We start from the raw sequence: 16,569 nt of genomic DNA, 5'->3' as shown, positions 1-16,569 counted from the left end.
CTAAAACAGTGTGACATACACTGTTTACCTCTAATAAAATCAGCAGTGCATTTCCGTAGTTGTGTATTGTTTCTGAATATCCCCTACATTTTTTGAAGAGTATATTATAATTATTTGATGATATTGACAGTCGTCATGCATGACTGATTTATCACAGGGTTATGCAGGTCTCAGAAAGATATATTAAACTATATTCTATTAAACTATATATATTCTATTAAACTATATTCTAAAAGTTTTTTGGTGCATTGTTGTTTGTGCCCTACAGTTACCCGGATTCAAATGGTCATATCACCGTCAGTATTAATGCTGAAGTCATACAACTTGATTGTGTTTTTGTATCGCACAATTCTACTTGAAAACAGTGTTGAGGATTATTATAAATCTGTGTCGGGTGTGGCAAGAAATAATTCCTTTTGGCGAAAAAAGAATCACGGCGATAAATAGACGATAAGCATTCCAATGCTGCTATATATGGGGCCAGATAGGAACTGTCAGTGGAGGACATCGTCCACTCAGCGACAGTTCCTAAAGGAACCAAACTAAATCCACCTTAGTAGTAGTATAGTGTATTTTAAGAGTACCAGTGGCTAGTGTAATTTGAAATCTTCAAGAAGAAGATGACTGTGATAGAAAGTATTTTTGTCACAGAAAGAAGATAGATTTTTAATTAGTTTATTTGCATAGTCCAGTTTTAAAGATGTTTCATTGGAGGGGGGAGTTCTAAAAGTTAAGGCCCATTGCAGATTTGATCAAAGGTTAAAAGATGTGAATAAGGCTAGCATCAACCCTTCCCTGAAATGTCAAATTTGACAATGAACCCCTCCCACGTGTAAGGCAGCGTAGAAATTGGGATAATCGCCGCGTGTAATGTTCTCAGATGAATCCAGGCCCCGAGTTTACAAAGCATTCTCAGACTTAAGTTAAGAATTTACTCAAAATTGTTCGCCTTATTTACACTAGAATGTAGCCCTTTATATAACTTTTGGTGTTTTAATCTATCCAATACATCAATAAGAAATTATGCGAAAAGTTATGTGTTTCTGGATCAAAGATAATTCTCATAAACAGTGATTGAAAGTTGAGTAAATTTTCAACTTTAAAAGTCTGAGAATGCTTTGTGAACTTGGGGCCAGATTTACTCTGGATTTCACCGATAGGCGTGCTCGCGTTTGGAGGCGTGTAAATGAGCGGCATGCTAATGTTAACGTAAAACAGCATGATAGATTCGGGCGTGGGTCTGTTATGGTGTAGGGACTTAAACGGACTTAAATATTGTTCAAGGAAGGGTCACTGGTGTGTACTACCGTGACCACATCCTGGCACCGATAGTTCTGCCCTTTGCTCAACGTGCAGGTCGACCTTTCATCTTTCAACATGATAATGCCCGTGCCCACAGCGCTAGCGTCACCATATTGTCCATATGCCTTGGCCAGCCATGAGGCAACCGACAACACTGCAAGAGGCGTGGGTCAGATTGCCCCAAATCGTGATTGGACGGTTGATTAGGAGCATGCCACGACGAATTGCTGAATGTCTAAGGAGTGAAATGGGGCCGTCAGATAAGCCGCCCATATGAAATAATGGTACGCCAACATTAAAGGATAACGTCACATCCGTATTTTAAGTATAACTATTTCTATCCAATATAAAGACCTTATAATGGTTGATCTATATCAGGAACATTAATTTTATGATCGCGTGAGTAATCCTGTCGAGGACAATATTGTTCGTAAATCAGCGTTCCGCCTACCCTTCATAGAATTTAGATGTTGTCAAGGTTAAGTTTTATGTATAAACAGGTGCTACCCATGATAAGCGTAAACCTAATTTGAAAGATCCAGAGTTGTTTTGACCCTTGTTCTCCGTTCGTTATACGCTCGGATCATACTATTTACTTGTTACTAAGATACTTATTAAATTTTGAAACGTGTAGATTAACGATTTTACATAAGCGTGTGTTGTGAAATATTGATACAAACTTTCGTTGTTTTAACCCAGAGTATGCTGTTGGTTTCAATCAAATGTCTTATACATATTAATTTAATATATATCGTAATATTAATAATATTAGCCGACACTTTGTCTACAGAAAACAATTAATGGTCATATTTTCGCGCCAGTGTCCCAACAATAATGATTAGTGTTTTATAAAGAAAACTCATTATTAGCGGAATTTTATAATGAAAACTCAGCGGAAATGTGATTACGGAAATGGTATTTGATTTATATGGTCGTATTTACTCAAATACAGTTCATCATGATTGAAATTTAATATATTATTCATACAAAATAACTAATCATACATCGAAATACACGAATCTAAAGAGAATATTAAACAAAACGTTAACTAGTTTTTGTCTGGTATAGATCATATATCTATTTGCGTAATTTGTTACCATGAAATATTCATAATATTCAATGAATACCCTTCAAAAACATAAGTCATGCTAGCGAAACGACTTACAGCTTGAACTAGCTCGATTGATTTAACCATTTTATTTACAGGCCATTTAACAATCGTTATCGGAAAAGATAACTACCAAGTACATTAGAACATATGGGGTCGCAGAGAATAACACATTTTCAATCGACAAAAACTATTCGTGTACTGGACAATGTTTCACTCTATTTATTCCAGGATGCGCTAAAACAATGAATTAATTGAAAGGGCAACAGACCAAGGGAATGGAAAGGGGTTTACGTCCTACTTTTCTGAACCAAGTGGACTAATGAAAAGGGGCTTACGTCATGCACTGTGCAATGAAGGAAATTTTGCCCGTATATCCATATTACTGCCCCAAGGGCAATTTTACGTGCACACCAGTTACAATGGACCTTGGGTAGACGCGTGCCTTGTTAGGAGGAACCCCCGCTCTATACCACTGCTAAATAATACACAACACAATGACCTGAATGATTTTGATATATTTAAAATTACAAATTGCATCAAAACAAAAATATTTATAATCATATAATTGCATTAAAACAAACAAATATGGAGATTAAGGAAGAGACCCGCCTCTAACGTTGAAAATATATGATGTCTAATGCGAGATTATCACATTCATGGGTAATAACTTGTCTAAAAGTGATTGTAGCAAATAATACAAAGGGGAAATAACCCATACCAACAAGGTAGACTCATAGCCATTACCCCTACACCCGTCAACAAGTCGTAATCAGACAATCTTAATATTGTTTTTGAAAGATTGTACACGTTACTTTTACGTGCGCCTGTTAATATTAAAAGCGTAATGCCAAAGACATTATGTGTACTTTCTAGCAGGCAAATACTGTAACCAATTCAATAAAACATGAGGAAAATTCACTAACCAAATTGTGATTTATATTCATTAATATTCCTCAAATCGAGATGAGGTAATGTAGTAGAATGTCCCCAGGTCATTTCAGATATCTGTCATTAGAATGGTGTTTTCAGTTAGGCTTTCTTAATCGGAATGGCGTGAAGAAAAATATGACGGATTGAGATCGAAACTGATGACATTTTCTTGTGTAAAATACGATAACTAAAATGAATGTTCAATTTATTATCGTAATAAATACATCGGCATAAAAGTCATCTGCTTTACATTCAAGTATTAGATTTATTGCCCAACATGATTTGTTTGTGCATTTCAATACCCTAATAAAACCTACTTTAGAATCAAATTTGCACAAAGCAATTTGCAATGTAATAAAACTACAAAGGGTGAAATTGGATAAACGTATTGAAATGACAAATTAGGACTCCTTTAACCGTAATATTTAGACAGACGTTTACAACCATTTAAGTACATGAAATTGAATTTGTCAACCCTCATCCAATATAGATTGTGGTAGTTCAGTTATATTTGATGCTTGCTAATCATTGGAATATTAATTTAAAACACGTTAGGCAATCTTTTCCAATAATTCTGACAGTGAACCGTGATTGAAGGTTTTCGATATGTTCATAGAAGGGTTTGACCGAATGTTTTTATGTGGATTGTACCTAAAATACTTGGGCGATAAACTTTCAAGTCTTGGAGTGTGTGGAGAAATAATCGAAATATGGACTTACGGAAAGAAAATTCTGAAAGATATCTTAGACATGGAGTATGGATAACCGATTTAAATATGCCGATAAGTACGCCGTCTATTTCGACCCTGAATACTACAAACTGTACCATAACAATTTTTAATTGTCAAAAGAATAAAAAAAATATTTCTGTGTTCTTTGTATTATTTCGATCATCTGCGTCATCAACGGTTGATATGAGCCAATATATCGATCTGAGATGACGTCATTAGCGGTTGATATGCAATATCAACCTGTCAAGGCGTCATCAGCGGTTGAAATGAACCGAATATATCAACCTATGATGACGTCATGACAGGTTGTTATGGGATATAACTGCTATGAACATCAAAGAAAAAACTACCGCCAGTTGTGTGTATATATATATATATATATATATATATATATATATATTAGCACAACCCCTAAACCCACACTACTTTTTTCACTGTAAACGATGAAAATATAAAAGGTACACCGACACAAACTAATTTTAAGATTGGGTTAATAACATTTTAAAGTACTTTTCGCCAGTCTTGGCGCTGTTAGTAAATAATGTCCTGCATACAGATGGACACCATACTACAATTTACACATATTATGTCCATGGTAACACTGTGGTTTTAATTGTTTATAGTCACAATTGTTTCTGGTTACATACAGTAGTATATAGATAACTAACAGAAAACATGTATACACCTGTGTTAAACTGTTGTATAATTTAGGAGCAATGAATGGAGAATAAAATCGTTTTCTTAATTATTCTTTTTGTTGTCGACTTATAAAAAGGGAAATTTTGGAATTTTATTTGTAAGCGTTTTGCACGTTTAAATATCTGTCTATTTACAAATTAGGACCCATTTTCAATGTTAAAATCCCGTCGATGGTTGCGTACTCTATCCCTTAAATGTTTACCCGTCTCTCCGATATAAAAGTGGTGGAGACCATAATTTACAAGTCAAGGCATATGTGAGGTTTTTGTGTCACGATTTATATGGTTCATAAGCGAAGTCCTAAAAATTACATGTGCTGTTTGGCGTTATATGTAGGGATTTAAATAAAATTTCTTTAATGGTATTTTCTACTTAATTTTTAGAATATATATATATATATATATATATATCCAGAAATATTAGCACAACCGTAAAGCTGCACTACTTTGTTTCACGGTAAACGATGAAAAGATAAAAGGTATGCCGACAAAAACTGATTTCAACACTGGTTTAATAACATTTTAAGGTACTTTTCGTCCGTCTTGGGACTATTCATAAATAATGTCATTGTATAAGATGGACAGTATAGTATATTTATACATATTTACATAGTAACACTGTGGTTTTAATTGGCTATAGTTACCATTGTCTATGGTTACATAGTATATCGTTAACTAATAGAAAACATGTACACACGTGTGTTAATCAGTAGTATATGGGTTCAATTTAGGAACAATGAGTGGAAGATAATCATGGGATAGATTTATGAAAATTAATGAAGCTAATGGCCAATTGTTACTTATTGACTATTAAGTCGAGGAACGTATTTTTTAATAAAATGGTTTTCCATTAATTTCCTTTTCGTGGTGTCATCGACTTTCATTTTATAAAAAGGGAAAATTTGGAATTTTACTTGCAGGTGTTGTGCACATTTAAAGATATGTCTATTTACAAATAAGGGTCCATTTTCAATATTACAATCCCGTCGATGGTTGTGTGCTCTATCCCGTAGATGCGTGGACGTCTCCCCTATGTAAAAATTGCAAGTCAAGACATATATGAGATTTTTTGTGTCACAGTTCATATTGTCGTTGACACTAAATGTAAACTTAAGAAAATTATATTTGTTATTTGGCGTAATATGGTCGCATCATTTGCATCGAAGATCCAGGCATTTAGATACATAAAAGCCGGTCCTTGTGATAGATGAATTGAATTTTGCTTTGGTTAGGAGGCGTTTGAGATTAGGTGGCTGTCGTTGTGATTTAATGAATTGAACATTATCAAATTTCGTTCTGAGGTTGTCGTTTGATGCCAGGATTGCCCTGCTCTCGTACATTGTTTTAAAGAAGTTGGGATGTTGGGGGTTATGAGTAGCGACAAAGGTAATGATATTATCCGAACTGTCTATTGCTTTAGTAGCCCTCAGTGTTTGGATATCAATTGCAAAAGCCTTATTTATCCCAACTTCTATTAATTCGAGGGGGTAGTACTGTTTCAATAAATTTCTTTTTAGCTCACCTAATCTGTCAACCCGGGGGTCTTCATCTATCACAATAGTGCATATTTTTCTAGCTAAAGAAAAGGGTATATTATTTTTGGTATGGCGTGAGTGACATGATTTATATGAAAGATAGTTTTTGGTATCTGTATATATATTATTGGTAGTATTGAGTACTGCATTTTATATTATGTATGCCTAACATTTTACTTTAAAAATCATAATGGCTATAGTCGTTTGTTTTGTTGGGTTTTTTTTTTGTTTTGTTTTTTGTAACTGAAATAATATACGATAACGACACCACCGTTCAGCAGATCGTTTGTTTTGCAGCGTTTGTGTTGGGCATAAGCTAGTTGGCAATGATAAAATACACTACTGAACTAAGGCTAACGATGACAAAACTACCTCAGGTGTATGATTCGGTATGCAAAATGGATTACCATCTTTGGTTCATTGATGATTACATACTTATGTACTTAAATTGAGACCACTTAACTGAATCTGCTTACAAATATAACGTCAAACTGGTGGTATAGTGGTCAGCGGGCGAGAATCTACTTTAGACAAAACTAGCCATTTAACGAGGCGGTCGTCGCTGTAGCTGGACAACCAATCCTGGTTCTGTCGAACTTAAATAACACATTACTTCTATATTCTAGTCTATTGGGCTAGATAATGCAATATAATTAAAATGTAATATGGAAATTATGTATGGCCTCTCAGGGGAGGTAATAACAATACAATATGTTCTGTGTTCCGAGACACGGGTAAGGAGGTAATAGCATCTCAGTGTGTCCTCTGTCCCTAGACACGTGTGATGACATATTATTCCCCAAACAACTCCCAGAGCTGGACGAGTCGCATTAAATTTACATTTATTCACTTTAATGTCAAACCTGTACGTGATAATTAATTGACACTGAATCATCAGTAGGAGAAAGAAAAAAAAGGACATATTATGCAAATCGCTTTCTATTAAAAATTGCATAACAAATCGCTTTATACTACAAAATGCAGAAATTGGCATGTTTTAATCTAAGCAATTATAAATAAAACCCAACCCTATATTAAACTATAAATGTCACTGGTGGAAGCTCCATTTATTAAGCTTAATGCAATCAAAAAATCGATTATTATACCTCGCACACGATGTACCCAGCGTAAACACACCATCCACGAGTAGTTAATGAGGTTCAAGGCTACCCCCTCTAGTATTCGAATACATACTTTCGAGCATAAAATTGTGTAAAAGCTAATTGAAAGAAGAGAAACCGATAGCAAGAGGTGAATTTAACTGGAAAATAATATGTTGCATTCATTTAATTTTTAAGTGACAAATTATTAAAATGTGCGCTCTTATAATTAATTAGTTGTCAAAAATTGTTATTGATCAACGATTTAAAATATAGAAAAAAAACAGATTGAATGTGTGGATCTAGCAGAAATGTCGAAGGTTTCGTATCTATGTATTTCGTGCTATCATCTATTTGTCTAACATGTTTTTTTTTTTAACTGGATCTAGCTGTACGCCTTATTGCTGTATGAATAAACGATAAACCAGCGGCTGCCAGGCAAGATACGCCCATATTTTCCAAGAGATGGATAGAGAACAAGCTGAAAACAAAAGCGATTTTTCGTACAATCAGGGGCCATAATACAGAAAGTTAATGGTCTGAAATGCGCAAATATCAAAAGGGGCTGGGATCTTTGGGATATAAAGATATATTTTAAGTTTCATCAAAATTGGATAAAAATTGTGACCTCTATAGAATCCACAAGCTAAAAATGCGATTTTTCGAACAATCAGAGGCCATAATCCAGGAAGTTACGTTCGGATATGCGCAATTATCAAGAAGGACCAAGATCTTTGTGATTATGCCTAAATCAAAATCGGATAAACATTGGGGCGTCTAGAGGGTCCACAACCTTGATATACCATATTTTTTACACTATCTGCGTACGGGGGCGGCCATTTTGCCAGGCAGTCTTGATTCGATTTTCACGAAATTCGAACTCAACCAAGATTATGGTGTAACGGTAAGATATTCGATGGGGTTTTTTTAAATCGGATAATAATTGTGAAATGTAGAGGGATCACAAGCTAAAAACGCAATTTTGCGTACAATCAGGGGCCATAATTCAGGAAGTTACGATACGATATCCGCGAATATCGACAGGAATCAAGATCTTTGGGTTATAAACATACATTTCAAGTTTCATCAAAATTTTGATGAAACTTGAAATGCATGTTTATAACCCAAAGATCTAGAGTGTCCACAACCTTGATAAACCAGATGTTTACACTATTTGCGTACGAGGGGCGGCCATTTGGTTGTCAGTTTCGGTCCGATTTTCACAAAAATCGAACTCGGTCAACATTACAGTGTAACGTGATATATTCGAACGATTTTTTAAACCTGATAATAATTGTGATCTCTAGAGGGACCACACGCTAAAAATGTGATTTTTTTGTACAATCAGGGGCCATAATTCAGGAAGTTACGATCCAATATGCGGGAATATTGAAAGGAACCAAGATCTTTGGGTTATATGCATTTCAAGTTTCATCTAGAGTGTCCACAAGCTAAAAACGCCAGGGGCCATAATCCATGATGTTTTGGCCCGATGCATGCCAATATCTAAAGAAATTGAGATCTTAAGGAGATAGACCTATATTTCAAGTTTCGTCAAAATCGGATAAAAAAAGGGACCTGTAGAGTGTCCACAAACAAATTGTGGACGGACGGACAGGGGCGACGACATAATACGTCCACATAAAATTGTGGGCGTATAAAAAGACAAATCGAAAAACTATGAATGCTGTATTAAGTGAGAGTAGTCCACAGAGGGCAAGAGAAGTATGAAATTACGAATTTTAGCCCTGAAGCCAACGGTGCAAAACACAATCGTCAGACCCATGTCCGTTTTATATTTTCGATTTCTTCGCCTTGTGAGTTTTAACCCAAATTTGGTATGTCTAAAGATGTTGGGTTGTGTTTGTCCAGATTCATTTAATTTTCAGAAAGATTTCTCCTGCTGTCAAGACCTTTGTTACTCGCTGCTCACTCAAAAAGAAGAAATGTTAAGCAATTTGATTTTCTACTGCCGTCAACACCCTTGTTACCTTAGCCATTATTAGATAAATCAAATTTACGTTGGTAAGTAATGGAAACTGAAGTTAGAAGGAGATTAACCGGTTTAATCGAGGTCAAAATAAAGTGTGGAAATTTGGTTTATCGGAGTATGTCGATAGAGCACGGGGCTAGTTCTGTGCGATTAAGTTTTTAATTTGATTGTTAACATACAATAAAATTGATAATTTTGTTTTAGACTTAGTTCAAAGCGGACGTGTAGGATGCCCGGGTCGGTTTTAAGACCCAGTTTTCTACTGTGTGCAGTTTTCTTATCAACAGTCATATATTTAATATCTAGATTTCCGGGGATAATATTTTTCGGGTGGATTCGAAACACCAAACCTATCCACAGTAAAATACTCGTTTACTATCACTGATATGGATGAAACAAGACATCAATATTAACTTTTTATTGTCTGTAAAATAAATTCAACCACATTCATTTTATATTATTTAAGAAAAAAAATAAAAGTACATTTGGATAAAAGAAATATCGGATTAAGTGTAAATGGGTACGTGAAATAGTTTGCGGAAGCGTAAAATCAGTGAAAGGTGAGAATTTTGCACGGACAAGTTTGTATTACTACGTCTCATCCAAAGCAAGCATGTTCAAATAACTGTGATAAAAGAAGGCTTTTGATGGAAATGAAATGAAATGAAATGGGGTTTAACGTCCTACTGTTCTGCTCCTATACTGGGCTAATGTGCTACGAGGGAAATTTTGCCCGGGCAGCGGCACTATCGCCTACTCTTATATCGAATTTCAACTGCCACGGGACCTCGGTTTTTCATCTCATTCGAAGGACTATACAGCTGTCCTTGTCAGGCCCTCCGTTCTGCGCCACTGACAAGGGGAAACCACGTCGGAAAATCCAGATGAACTTTCTAGGTCAATGCAGGGATCGAACACCCGACCTCCAGTCTAGTGAGCCAGCGTCTTAACCACCTAGCCACCGTGGCTCCCGGCTTTTGATGGAATGTACAGCTAGTATTGATTTTGAGTTAGTTATAACAGAGACAGTGGGCCTGGCAAGGGTTTTATCTTATTGTTAGTGTGGGGCAAAAAACCGATGCCCCGTGTACATATTGGCGTGTACGAAAAAGAACTCTTGACAATTCGAATTCGAAATAAGAGTACACCGTAGCGCCACTGTCCGGGCAAACTTTTCCCCATAGCACACTGTGAATCGTATGCCCGTCGGTGCAGAAAAGTAGGTCGTAAAATGCCATTTCAATTGACCCTTTACTATAAAGCTGAATCTGATTTGATTGACTTCGTTTAGAACTTGACAAGGACAGCTGTCTAGTCGTTCGGGTGGGACAAAAAAACAGAGGGCCTGTGTTCACATTGGCGTGCACGTAAAAGATCGATAGACAGTTGGAATTCGATATAAGAGTAGGCTGCTGTCCGGGCAAAATTTCCCCTATAACACTGTATTGCGCATGCCCAGTTCCGAGCAGAACAGTAGGACGTTAAACCCCATTTCATTTCATTTCGTTTAGAACTGCGCTGTGGAGTTATGTTTTATCTATCATGCGGCATTGATCTGCTTAATTCCCAATTTAAATTTTCAAAGACATTAGGTTTGAATCACCTTTGATACAGCAAAATCCCCGATAAGAACCAAATAAGCCGATATACTATTGCAGTGCAAACGAAGATTATCCGATAATTTGCTACACTTTTCTACATGATTAAATGTCCGTTTAATGGCCCGACGAACTTTATGAAAGCCACATCAGTAATTTTGATTTTAAGTTCATCCCTCTGCTATCATGTTAGTTAAGACGAACAAAGTTAATATAGTCTAAAATATAGTCTAAAGTGTGAGAAGAAAAAATGTTTTTGCTTATGTTGAACGAATTTATTTGTATCTCAAAAAGGTGTCTTTAGAAGTACCTGGAAAAACCCCAAGATATATATATATCCACAAAAATATAAAAGTTTTTGAAAAAAGAACTACATTATTTGTCGATTACTAACATTTTATTAAGTTCTTCAGATAATCAACATTTTGGTAATGCAACAATGACTAAATTGTTGTATTACCAAAATGTTGATTATCTGAAGATCTTAATCCTGTCACACACACATATCTAGAGATTTTTGATTTCTACATTCAAACATCTAGGCTTTCGCCTATGCATGGCTGAAACACGTATAGAGATCACTATTTTTTCCATGGTGTTTTTAAGTAATGTAATGGGAGTTGGTGTCTTTTAGCAATAGGGTGAAATCGGAGGGACCCAGAGAAAACCCACTAGGTTGGGTAGGCGGTCCAAACCGTTTCACCTGACTCAGTGCCAGACATTATGATCTAAAGCGCACGCGTTAGACCATTCGCCCACCTAACCCCTTTATGTCTATATAATGGGTCAGAATACAAGTAAAATGTAGAGTTTAAGAATATTCTGATATGAAGAGTATTCAAAATCGATAAATTCGAACCTAAATTTTACATGGTTTACATTGTTTTCACACGCCATCTGTATTCGTATCAAAGAATTATAGAAATAACATTCTAACCGCATGAATGTTTAAATATAATGATCATGATGATGCATTAATGTAGCTTTATTTGCCTGGATGCTCTTTACATCCATTTAAAATACAGATGTGACGTCATCCTTTGATGTTGGAGTACCATTATTTCAAATAATCGTACGGGCAATGTGCCAAGCGTAACTTGGTAAAATATTGAACTCGAGTGACGTATTTCATTGCAAAGCACGTGCAAGTGTCTGTATTTTAAGTTGTTTAATGGTCTTGAGCTTAAGATATTGCGTAATATAATGTAAAAACATTCGGGCCTCAGGGCCCTCATGTTGTTACAATATATTACTTAATGTCTCGCTCTCGACCATTAAACCACACATAATACAACACACTCCAACATATCAACATAAAAAAGTAACGATAATACAAACGACGGCTAAAATATTAGCTTGTTAATTGAAAAAATAAATTGCGAATCGGGCCCTTTCACTTATTGCTTAACTTTGAATGGCTCTCAGTCAGTAAAATATCATCTGAACTGGAGTAGAATTGGCGCATAAGTTATCAGCATACTAACCCTAAAAGGTGTATGGGTAATAGATTTGAAAATAAAGAAAATAGTTAGAATTTGTAATTAACAACATTCTCTGTAATAAAATTTTGACTTTTGTGATATATGTGAACAATTTGGATTGTTTTGCTTGATTTTTTCCACTGTAAATGTTTTGTTTTTAAAAATTCCTAATAATTCATAAACGAATTATAAATCATGTGTCGTTTTAAACGGTCCAATGTGGTTAACAACCTTTTCTGTATTTTGACTTGTGTGATATATTATGTGAACAATCGGGCTTATTTTTCTTGGTTTTAACCACTTTAAAAATTTATTTTTTTCCTAACAGTTCGTAAACGAATTATAAATCATTTGTCTTTTTAACCCTTCCAAGGCAATTAACATTATATGTAATAAAATTTTAACTTTGTGATATTATGTGAACAATCTGGATTGTTTTGCTTATCTATAACCGCTTTAAAAATTAATATATAACAATTCGTAAAAGAATTATAAATCATTTGTCTTTCACAACGGTCCAATGCTGCATTATTATTCCTTCCCCTCGTGATTAACTTAAAAACTTGCATGGCCTTTTAAATGATTTATATACCTTCGGATATCCTACGCACTTTTCTACTGAATTTGAATTATTGAACAAACATGTGTTATTATATCAAAGCATATTTAACATTTTCATTGTTTATGGAAATAATGTTATTTTGAAAAAGAAATCCGTATTTTAGCTTTTCAAACAAATATTTTATTCAAATATGGATTTTTCTTTATTTATTAATTTATTTATTTATTTATTTATAATTTTTGATACAATTGGATCGATACAATCACAACAATATAAAGAAAACTATATCTTATCCGAATGAGGTTTGGTCGTTATTTCCTTTAACATATAATAAACATAATTCAGTATGAAAGCATTTTAATATTTAGCCTAACAATCCGCATAAACGGCACATGTTCCCGATAAATGATTAATTACTTACATTTTAATCTTTTTATAAAGCATCCAGCAATCAAATTGCTAAATCAAGCTTAAGCAGAGAATGTTCATTATCCAACCTAGTCGTGGTATTGGTGTAATATAACTATACGCAAATTTTTATCCCTCCTCTACTATATAGAGATCTGGGCCAGTCAATTGAAAATGGTATCTAGTCATTATAATCCATGTCACAAAAATCCGAGGCCCATCGGCATAGGCACTTGCACGTAAAAGAGACCGTTACGCATGGAATTGGGTGATGCATTCGAACCATTTTGCGGAAAAGTGTCGTTCAAGATAATCCAGTCCTTATCCAAAAGATTAGAAATATCAGATTATGTCAAATGCCGTTATAAGCATCCTAGAAGAGGATAATACACGGTGGTTACTTGACGAAATGGATATAGGCACTTTATAATCAGCACTGCAATGGAGTTACATGTTGCATGATGCCAAGTTGTTAAGAATCGTATTTCAGGATATATAACACTGCTATAAACCTGATGAATGATAATCATTAGACACGATCTGGGGAATTACTTCGCACCATCATTCTGCTTATCATTCGGCTTTCCAATTAAAAATTAACAATTACGGCTCAACTAATTGGAGAAGTTGGCTCTTGTGGAAAGAAGCTAATACACCACATACTTATCAACATGATTGAATCGATATACAGGTTTTCCTTAATACCCACTGGAGATTTCAAGAAAGGTAACATTTTCGCCTATTTTAAATAATATAACTAGACGTGCTTGTTCAGTAGGGAATTGCAGAATTACTTTAACATAAATAAATGTAAATAGGGTTTAATGTCTTACTTCTACTTTATTTGGGAAATTTTACCCTGACAGCAGCACTACGTCCTACTCGAATGCCAGCTGTCATGGGTTCGTTTACGTGCAAATCAGTGGGATGGAGCCACGGTGGCTAGACGCTGGCTCGCTAGCCTGGAGGTCGGGTGTTCGTTCCTGCATTGGCCGAGAAAGTTCATCCAGATTTTCCGACGTGGTTTCCCCTTGTCAGTGGTGCAGAACGGAGGGCCTGACAAGGACACCTGTCTAGTCCTTCGGATGAGACAAAAAACCGAGGTCCCGTGTATATATTGGAATGCACGAAATATATCCCCTGGCAGTTGGAATTCGATATAAGAGTAGGCAATAGTGCCGCTGCCCGGGCAAAATTTCTCTCATAGCGCACTGTATGGCGTATGTCCGTCTTCATTAGCCCAGTATAGGAGCAGAACAGTAGGACGTTAAACCCCACTTCATTTCATTTTTTGCAAATCAGTGGGTACACGTGACATCGGTTATTGTTACATTTTCGTATTACGCCAGAGCATTTTATCTTCAACGTTGTTAAAAATGAATAACTATTGCCTCCTTGCGCCGATTTGTCAATATACAGAATGTGACTAAAAGTAGTGACCTGTATAGTTCGTCAGATCGAAAGCTAAACCGCTACAAATCGTCTGGCCTTCGACTATGACAAAATGATTGCTAATATCAAAACGATTGAATCACAATTTACACATTAACACACCATGCTCCCATATTACTGTATTTTAGGGTAACTGGGTTAGATTAACGTACATTACAAGCTGTCAGTACTGATCATATAATTGACATGATACCGTGTGTTAGTAGGCGAAATTACATTCAGCACAACCGATGTTTCCCATTGATTGGTCTATTATCCATCGTTTATTGATCCAAACGCTGTAAACTAAACATATGTTAAATGCCTTGCATTAATCCCTTGATAAATTAATATAAAGATATCCTCTATTTTGTCCTATAAATGAACCATCAAACATTTCCACTGAACATGGCAGCTGTAACTATTATGAACATGCAAGCTTTATTTTATATTTAAGACACCCAATACACACACGTTAGATATTCATATAATTTAATAACAGGAATTAAAACCTTAACACATGAATAATATTGTATTACCCATTTCTACATGACGCAGCCAACTGAACTGGAAGCCAGGTATGGTAGTGTGGACTAAAAATGTTCAATCAACCCAACATTAGAAACACGAAAATAATTCGAATTTCAACGATCTTTGTTCAAAATTCACAGGCCGTGATACAAGGGCGGGTAAGGGAGTGTTTATTCACACAGTGCAACCACCATCATGAGTGTCCGTTAATGTGCTGTAAAATTACTATCGCTGACAAATGCATTAAGACCCACAGAGGCCCTCTTATACGTACTTAAAAAAATTTGATGCCCCCATATCAAAATATAAACAATAATAAACCACAAACAACCGCCACAAAAATAGTTTTTTCCTGGGATTTTATACACGTTATGATTAATTGCGACAAACAGGTAACGGCGTGAATAGACAAACCTATGAACAACTAATTGAACCTTCTAAATTACATGTAATTATTAACTTAATTATTTTAAATTTGGCATCTTAACAAAGCAGACATTCCGTGGTGTCCCCATTACCATGATGCTCTATGCAAGTGTTTATTTTGCTTAATGGTAAACCCAGCACTGGACAAATGCATATTATTATAAGGTTATTTGTGCTGCTGAACCAATTCAATATAAAATAGTTCACATCTTTATAAGCCAAAGTTTACATGGAAAGCTGGATATCAAGTTGGTGCTATTAAAAGTATAAATAGCGAAACGTAATTTTAATCAGATCGTACCCTCATCAAAAACACACTTTTATGGATAACAATTACTATGGTTTATTTCACTGCGACGTTTCAACAAGGTTTCACAAGTCATTATCAAGCATATACACAAATAAATAAAAAATGAGAAAAATATGAATATATATATACAAACATCAGTGCGAACTATCCAATGGAAAGCATGATTAGCTATAACAAGCTATTGATGTAACAAAGGTGCATAATCGTATATATTAGGATTGGCTTATTGTACAATTAAAAGATGAAACAGGGGATTAACCGAGATTAACAAATATTGAAACCATATACATTATACCATAACTGAAACCAGTATATACTAAGATTGACTAAATAAACATTCAAGAAGATCAAACTGAGGGTTTATAGATCGTACCCTATGCCTCTAGGCATGCCAATCAAAATGCACAGAAATGTAACTCAGT

This window comes from Patella vulgata, chromosome 5, assembly GCF_932274485.2.
Source record: "Patella vulgata chromosome 5, xgPatVulg1.2, whole genome shotgun sequence".
Taxonomy (NCBI): Eukaryota; Metazoa; Mollusca; class Gastropoda; family Patellidae; genus Patella; species Patella vulgata.
Note: the sequence above shows the minus strand (reverse complement) of the source record.